Here is an 8,496-nt window from a genome sequence, read left to right on the forward strand (position 1 = left end):
TCCCTCCTTGGCCAGCCCCGCCCTTCGCCTCGCAGACTCCGCCGCGCGAGAGGCCCCCGCCCCTCCCTCTGCGCAGGCGCCCCCGCAGTGCCGCGCGCGCGCCCCCGAGGAGGGAGGGAGGGAGGGAGGCGGGGGGCTCCGAGGCCGGGCTCTGCCGCTCGCCTGGCGCCCCCTTCCCGGGCGGGGGGAAGGTCCCTTGCCTCTCCGCAGGGACGGCGGAGGAATGGCCTGGAAGGGAGATCCCTCCTCCGGAGCCCTTCTCGCGGCCAGGCTGCAAAGAGAGGCCGCCGAGCGCGGAGCTCCGGCCAGGCGGGCCCGAGACGCGCTTCCAGGCGGCGCTGCGGAGCCTCCGAGGAGGACGGGCGGGAGTTGAAATGTGGGCAGATGCAGAGGAATCGTGGGGGACGGGGAAGGGAAGGATGCTCCATTCGGGCGGCCTAAGCACACAGGCAGGCGGGCGGGGGTGGAGAGTGAGTGGTGTTTTTCAGCCAGACGTTTTTGGGGGCGGGGGGCGGGGAGAACGATCAAAAGGGATAGCACTTCTCCAAACAGAACAATATTGCAAAACCTTTCTTGAAAAACGTGATGTAAAAACCTTCCAGCACCTCCTTAATTACAGTCCCTAAACGCTCTCCTCCTAAACGAGGAGATAATGCAACATTTTCAGAATTTGCTCCTTTCAGCCCGTCGCCAGGAGAAGATACTAGTGCCATCTGTGAGAACAGGCTAGCACATGCACATCTCTCATGGATTTGACAAACCTATAAAATAGCCACAAGGACATCCACAGAGTAACTTAGATGGAGTAATGGGGGAAAGTGGTCCTCTTACCTATTTGAAGCTTGAACTACAGGATGGAGATAATGGGAAGGCATGAGCTTCACACAGGACTGTTTGCAGCCCAGTTTCTTACACAGCCTGACTGGTTTCATAGGTCTCCAAATTTGCTTCTACCTCTTCAAAGTTTGACATGACAGTTCCTCAAACAATATGCCCAACTTCTGCTGACTAAGTGTCAATAGTGCATTTCTGTGTTTTCTACAGGCCTCCCTTTAGGAGATTATAGCTAGGGAGGTCATTGCTAAAAAGCTCTACAGCTCCACATTTCTACATCTCAAGAGTCTCATGTGTTAACAAGTGTGCAGGGCATATTTGCATTGACAGCAGAGCAGGGCTGCACTTTCAGCCTTGCCCCACCACCAGGTCTTCCTGCAATGACGGGATGGGATAGTGGTCTGCAGAGAAGTTCCAGCACATGGACACCTGCTCGTGTAGGAGCACCACACGACTCGGGTTGGGCAGGTGTCCTGATTGTGTGGAGCTCCCAGGCATGAGCAAGTGCTCCCTCACTGGAATGTCTCTGCAGACAACCATACGCAGCATGTGGTTGCACAAAGAAGACTCAGTGGCCAAGGTGGTGCTAAAAGCTCATTGGATGATCTTGGGTACGTCATTATTTCTTATTGTAATTTATTCAGGTGGTTGTGAGGAGGAAATGGAATAACCCTGTGTATGGCACCTTGACCAGTAGTGATGTATGGAAGTGAGAGCTGGACCATAAAGAAGGCTGATCGCCGAAGAATGGATGCTTTTGAATTATGGTGCTGGAGGAGACTCTTGAGAGTCCCATGGACTGCAAGATCAAACCTTTCCATTCTGAAGGAAATCAGCCCTGAGTGCTCACTGGAAGGACAGATCCTGAAGCTGAGGCTCCAAGACTTTGGCCACCTCATGAGAAGAGAAGACTCCCTGGAAAAGACCCTGATGTTGGGAAAGATGGAGGGCACAAGGAGAAGGGGACGGCAGAGGACGAGATGATGGGACAGTGTTCTCAAAGCTACCAGCATGAGTCTGACCAAACTGCGGGAGGCAGTGGAGGACAGAAGTGCCTGGCGTGCTCTGGTCCATGGGGTCACGAAGAGTCGGACACGACTAAACGACTAAACAACAACATGGCACCTTGAACTCCGCTGAGGGAAGAAGGAATACAATGGTGAAAAGGAAGATAATCAGTAAGCAACAGTATCCTATCCTAACTCTAGAAACCATTATTCAGACATGATCACGAACACAATTCCATTGCATCTCCCATGCCACACCCCATATTTGCCTTAGAAGAGTTTGGATTTGATATCCCGCCTTTCACTCCCTTCAGGAGTCTCAAAGCGGCTAACATTCTCCTTTCCCTTCCTCCCCCACAACAAACACTCTGTGAGGTGGGTGGGGCTGAGAGACTTCAGAGAAGTGTGACTGGCCCAAGGTCACCCAGCAGCTGCATGTGAAGGAGCAGAGACGTGAACCCGGTTCCCCAGATTACGAGACTACCGCTCTTAACCACTACACCACACTGGCTCTTACTTGGGATCTTGCAGAGTTTAGATGCTTTAATGCAGTTGCATGGTTGCTACTGTGGTTGCAAGGTGGAAGCGAGTGCAAGACCACTTGCAGTGCAATTCTAGGCATGCCTGCTTGGTGGGGAACCTTTTAAAGCCTGAGGGGCACATTCCCTTCTGGAGTACTGCATGTCAGCAATTGGGGCGGTCAAAGGCAAAGTGGGAGGAGCAATTGAGGTGTCTCTTACCTGTTTTTAGTAGGTGACATTCCATCTGCAAAAAATATGTATACACACACACTTCTTACCAGCCTCTAGTCAAGCAAGTAAGAGACATTCCACTGGGGCAAAAGCCCTCCAGGAAGCTGCCAAGCAGAGTCAGTGAAAAGTGCTGGGCGTGGGGAAGAGCCATGAGGGCTTGAGGATCACCTTTTGCCCTAGGGCTGAAGTTTACCACCCCAGATGTATAGGACTGCAGCCTGAGCTGGTATCCTATTCAGCTCACCCACTTTCACATTAGATAGGTTTTAAGAGCAGAGGACCATACGGCCCACTTCAGGTGAACCTAGCTTGACTGAGCAATGAGATGTGAAGGATCACTCTTCCCTTCATAGCTGTCAGTTGGTTTAAGATCCTGGTTTATGCTAACCATAGATTCCCAATTTTGACAAAAGGGGAAACACTGTTTAATCAGAGACTTCCTGGTTTATTCCTAGTTCATGTAAAGGGCCTACCTGTAAAGTTCATGTAAAGGCCTACGAAATCAAGAGATGAACTGTAACACCAACATTTACCAGGGAGATCTACTCTTTACAAGGAGCTGCAAATGACACATCTGGATTTTATACAGTACTACTGGCTTATCAACTCTGTTGCGTCTTATCCTTTTAAAATATTTTTATTAATTAGCTCTTCTAACTGAGTGCTGGCACAAAATCCTGTTTTTGTGCAAATCACCTGTAAATGAAATGTGTGGTCTATTACTCAGTCAACAGTGAAATGGCAGAGCTTAATCTATTCTCGTCTGCTTATTTGGATTCTGGAACCTCATTGCAGTCTAGCAGTCTTAATTAGGTCAGCATTGCATGCCTTTTATTTGACTCCCCTCCCCCCACCAACCTTCCCCCAAAACACTTCACAAATGCAGCTCCATTTCTACGTTGTATTGCGATGAGGATACTTTTACTGTTTATAAACTGTAGCAAATATCATAAATAATTGTCAGGAACTGAACTCAATTTACTGTTCTCACCATCTGAGGAAGGTCACCTTAAGGTTTGCAGTCTCTTCCAGACAGTCTTAGAGAAAAGTGACCATTTAGATCCATTTTAATCCAGTTATGGAATGGAAACAGGATTGGTTGGTGCCCTAGTAGTGGATGGTTTGGACTGGGGAGAGGGAGAGGGACCTTTTTGGCTCTCCTGGACCTCTTGGGACCCTGCATATGGCAAACAACTCCTTGTTCCAGCTCCGTGTTTTCCTTTGCTTGGCACATCCCATGGCAAAGATGATGAGTACCATCTGTGATCGGAATCTAAGACTTATCCTAACAACAACAACAATTTTATTATTTATACCCCGCGCATCTGGCACATTTATTCCCCAGCCACTTTGTGCGGCTCCCAGAAGAATAGTAAAAACAGGATAAAACAATAAATTTAAAAAAACTTCCCTAAACAGGGCTGCCTTCAGATGTCTTCTAAAAGTCAGGTGGTTGTTTATTTCCTTGACTTCTGATGGGAGTGTGTTCCACAGGGCAGGCGCCACTACCGAGAAGATCCTCTGCCTGGTTTCCTGCAGCTTTGCTTCTCACAGGGAGGGAACCACCAGAAGGCCCTTGGCGCTGGACCTCGGTGTCCGGGCAGAACGATGGGGGTGGAGACGCTCCTCCAGGTATACAGAGCTGAGGCTGTTGAGGGCTTTAAAGGTCAGCACCAACCCTTTGAATTGTGCTTGGAAACACACCTGTTGCTCTGCACAGGTCCATGCTTTGCAGTTCCATGTCCCACCTTTCCCTGTAAAAACTCTCTCTTTAAAGCTGAAGCGCAAGAAATGGCAATTTAGCTTTTCCACAGATTTGTGTTTGCTCCAATTATACCACTCCCACCCACTTTCTGCATGCAGAAGCTGCCGAGAGTGGCTGTTAAATTTTACTCCACCAGGCCTGAGGGCAGCAGGCTAGCTCTGGAGGCACAGGCTAGGGCACACAGCGGTGGGTCCTCCTACAGAAGGAAAGAGCCAGGGGGCTCAGCAGGAACAACCAGATAGCTGCCCCTGCTCCCCACTGCCAGCATTCGTCAACTGAAGTAGTCACCACATTCTGCCTCTGGGGGTGAGAAGAGTATAGGGCATCAACTATCTTATGCCCCTTCCAGTTCCAGCTGCTTTGTGGTTGAATTATGTTTCATCCAATGACTGCTGCAGCACATTGTTGCTGGCTTTTAATTCCAAAATGCTACTTGTTGAAATTCAGGATATATGTGGAAAAGTCCATCCATTCCCTTCAGCATAAATGCAAAGAACTATTGTCCTGTGAACTTTAGACCTTCTCGGATAATCCATCACCCTAGTAATCACTTGCTCCTATGCCAGTAGCTGGAAACAGAGCAGAGGCAGTGGCAAGTTTCAGAGCTTGGATATTTCAACAGTTGTATTTGTATCTGTGAGTTGATATTCCTGGCAATGACTTTGTTTCTTCACTTAGTACAAGCTGTGGTATGGAACCAGAAAAATGCCAACTGTTGATTTATCAAAAGAAGCAATATTTTAATATTAGCTCATTGAATCACCCCCTTTCAATAAAAAATCATTTTGACAGATCAAGTAACTTAGGCCCATAACTGTTCATAGCCATGGGCTGCAAAGGTGATGTAGCTGCAGCAGCTATGGGTACAAAGCATGTGGGATAAGTCTGTCCTGCAATGTTTACTAGTAGATTGGATTTCCATGTCACTACTGTGTACAAGGGCAATTGACATGATCGCCCCCTCTGGTGCTGTGGAATCCATTTTGGTCCTTGGTATAATGAGGAGCTGTGATTGATGAAACAGATTGGGCAGGGGTTGGAGTGTAAGTGGTGTAAATCTCTCTCAGGAGCTGACTGAGCACATGTTCCAGCTCATAAATGGGCCTACTATGTAGCAGTGAGGGAAGAAAAGAGATCCTCCTTCATTGCCCCTATGGCATCCTTGGGAAACTGTCTGGCAGAGTTGTTTCATGTGGTCTGGAGGTTGGTTGTTCCTGTCCAGCAAGGTGGACCTCTGGAGCACGTGGTGACCAACTGTAACTGGATGACAGTTGAGGTGCTGCAAGTGTGACAGGGCCAACTGAGATGTCCAATGCAATGTCGAGCTCCGTGTTGTGGGATCAGTTTCAGTCAATGCAGCCTGATGATGTGGACAGCATACCTGCTCACTCTGGCTTATTAAAGCTAGCTGGAGTGGGGTGAATGAATGGGTCAGAGGTGTGGTAAGCAGATACTTGCATGATGGAGTGGAGTCTACTGTCTTTAAAGAGGTGGTGGTGCGTCCACTTCTAAAAAACCCACTCTAGCCCCAGTGTAATAACTATAGACTGGTCACCAACACCCCTCGCTTTGCAAAGTTGGTCGTGGCACTGAATTACGGTGGTTCCATCTGTATCTTCAGACTCATGTCCAGAGAGTAGCGCTGGGTGAGTGTTCCTCAGCCCCCTGGCACTTTTGCTATGGGGTTCCACATCATCCTGTTTTCTCCCCAGTGCTGTTAAATATGTAAAAAGGCTGCTATCCACAAGCCTTCGGAGCCCGGCGGGCACTCCCGCCGCGCTCCGAATGCTTGCGGATAGCTTCCTGAAGCCTGCATTTGCTCCATAGGACGCACACACATTTCCCCTTCATTTTTGGAGGGGAAAAAGTGCGTCCTATAGAGCGAAAAATACGGTAAACCTTTAAAATTAATACTGTGTTCCTGTGTTCACAATTTGGATTTCAGAACAAGAAGCTAGTAGTACTTTAAAACGACTAAGAAATTTATTGTGGCATAACCTTCATGGTCTAGTCAACTTCTGTGGATTTTGGGTGCTATGAAAAGGCAGAAAATTGTGAGTTATTTTATTTATTATTGTTGTGTTTTTCTGCCAGGGAGGGGGAGAGGTTCTTGTGGGATGTTCAGACCCAGGTGCCAAAATAACTTGGCTGGCCTTGGATCCTTTACACCACGACTTGATCGGTGGGTGGGTGGTTGCTGGATGCCATTTGGTGCTCTGCCTCAGGCAACGAAATGTCTTGGGCCAGCCCTGCATATGTGTAATGCTTTATGCAATGCCACAACAATACTTGGAATAAATCATCCTTTGCAAGCAGAATAAATTGCTTTAGTGTTGCTAGAATTTAAGAACTTGGAAAATTTGTGTGTGGGGGGGGGGTAGTATAAATCAAATTGTCTCTGTGAAGTCACTTCTCATTTATTGTAGACTTGCAGTTTTTGCCATGTGTGTTGGTTCTGAAAGCTGGCAGCCCCCTGACAAATTCCTTTAGCTTTACACCTACAAAGGAAACACAAAAACCAAGATTGAGGTTGAGTAAATATTGGGGCATGGTGGGGAGAGAGACTAACCAAGGTCATACAAAAGAACATATTCATTATGGGGACGGTCCATTCAAAGGAAAGCAATTCTAACTGCCACTGATCCGTGCACTCTCACTGAGTTTAGTCGGGCTTAATGCTTAACTTGGCTGGATCGTGCCCAGTGTTTCTCCTAGTGCACTGATGTTAGGGGAAAGCCCTTCATTTCAAAAGAGCATCTCTAGAACTTAGGCTGCAGATCATTCGGGTATGATAAAAGCAGCAAAGAAAACTGCTTTGAAAGAATCCCTTTGAAGCAGAAATCAAAACATGGATACTTCCAGAAATTAATTATGAATATTTGGGTACTAATGTGGCAACAGTATTCATACAGAAGATAATCCATTCACATGAAGAAGGGTGAACAGAATACGGTTCTTTCCCTCCCCCCCCCCCCCGTCTGAACATGATCAAAGCCTTCCTGTGGGTTTGCCAAGTCAGTGGAAGCAGATGACAGTCAATAATGGAAAGAGGAGGTGGCATTTTTAAATACAGTGGCTGCACATGAAAAGTGTGATGAACAGACAAAAGTGGTTTGCATTTATATCACATGAGCCTCAAAAACTTGACGCAACCCTGTGAATAACTTCAATAATATAAAGTTTCTAGAATGAACTCTAATGTATACAGTGGGGTCCTACCTATGTTCGCTCATCCCCCATTAAGATGCGTGGAGGCTGCATTGTCACTCAACCACCTGCTACACTTCCCAAGGCAATCTCTAGTTTCCTAGACAAAGGGGCTGAAGGAAGCAAAGTGAAAGGCTCACTCTTTCAGGCTCCACTCTTTCTGATCACCTCCATTGTTCCTGTAATAACACTGGGGTGGTGGTGGAGTCCCCTATTTCCCAATGAGAGCAGCACCCAGTGTCAGAAGAGGAAAGAAATGTCATGTATTTCTTTTGGTTTTGCTTAACTTATTGTGATATTAACACTTTGAAATATGGAGTTGGATGCTGGAAGGGCCCAAAGGAGTGCAAAAGTGTCAGACTTTCCAAGTGTCGCTATTTTCCTTAGATGTCCCTGATTTATAGCTCTCCCAGTTTCTGATTTGATTCCAGAATATCCTGCTTTTCCTTTGGATGTCCCTATTTTCATTGGAGAAATGTTGGAGGGTATGGAGTTATCCAACCCCCCAAGCTGTCTGAAGGCAATCCTGTATAGGGAAGGATTTTTAATGTTTTATTATGTTTTTATATATGTTGGAAGCTGCCCAGAGTGGCTAGGGTATACAGTAGGTCGTCATGGAATGGGACATCCCTGTTTTCATCGGAGAAATGTTGGAGGGTATGAAGTATCATCCTCTGCTGTTGCTAGGTGCTTCTCTAATAAGGAAATGGGAGATCAACCCAGTAGTTTCTGCTTCATCTTAGGGGCCTCTGGGACCATTTCCCATTTTTCAACAAGAGCATTGTCCCACTGTCCTAGTCCCACTGCCTTTTCCAGACATTTGGGGGCTGTGCAGAGCTGGCTGGTTTCTGTGGGGGAGCAGAAACAGGCTAACTCCTCTCACTCTATTCAGCGATGGACATTGACAGATACCTAGAAATGCCAAACACTA

The 8,496-nt window shown here is 47.4% G+C and overlaps 1 long non-coding RNA gene across 1 annotated transcript; it reads left to right on the forward strand.

Moving 5' to 3' along the window:
• LOC144329179 (uncharacterized) lies at nucleotides 1–3,560 on the forward strand. Its single transcript, XR_013394593.1, has 2 exons — nucleotides 1–376; nucleotides 1,479–3,560. It is a non-coding gene; the product is annotated as an uncharacterized LOC144329179 (long non-coding RNA).
• Nucleotides 3,561–8,496: the final 4,936 nt, after the last annotated feature.

This window comes from Podarcis muralis, chromosome 11 (genome assembly GCF_964188315.1).
Source record: "Podarcis muralis chromosome 11, rPodMur119.hap1.1, whole genome shotgun sequence".
NCBI lineage: Eukaryota > Metazoa > Chordata > Lepidosauria > Squamata > Lacertidae > Podarcis > Podarcis muralis.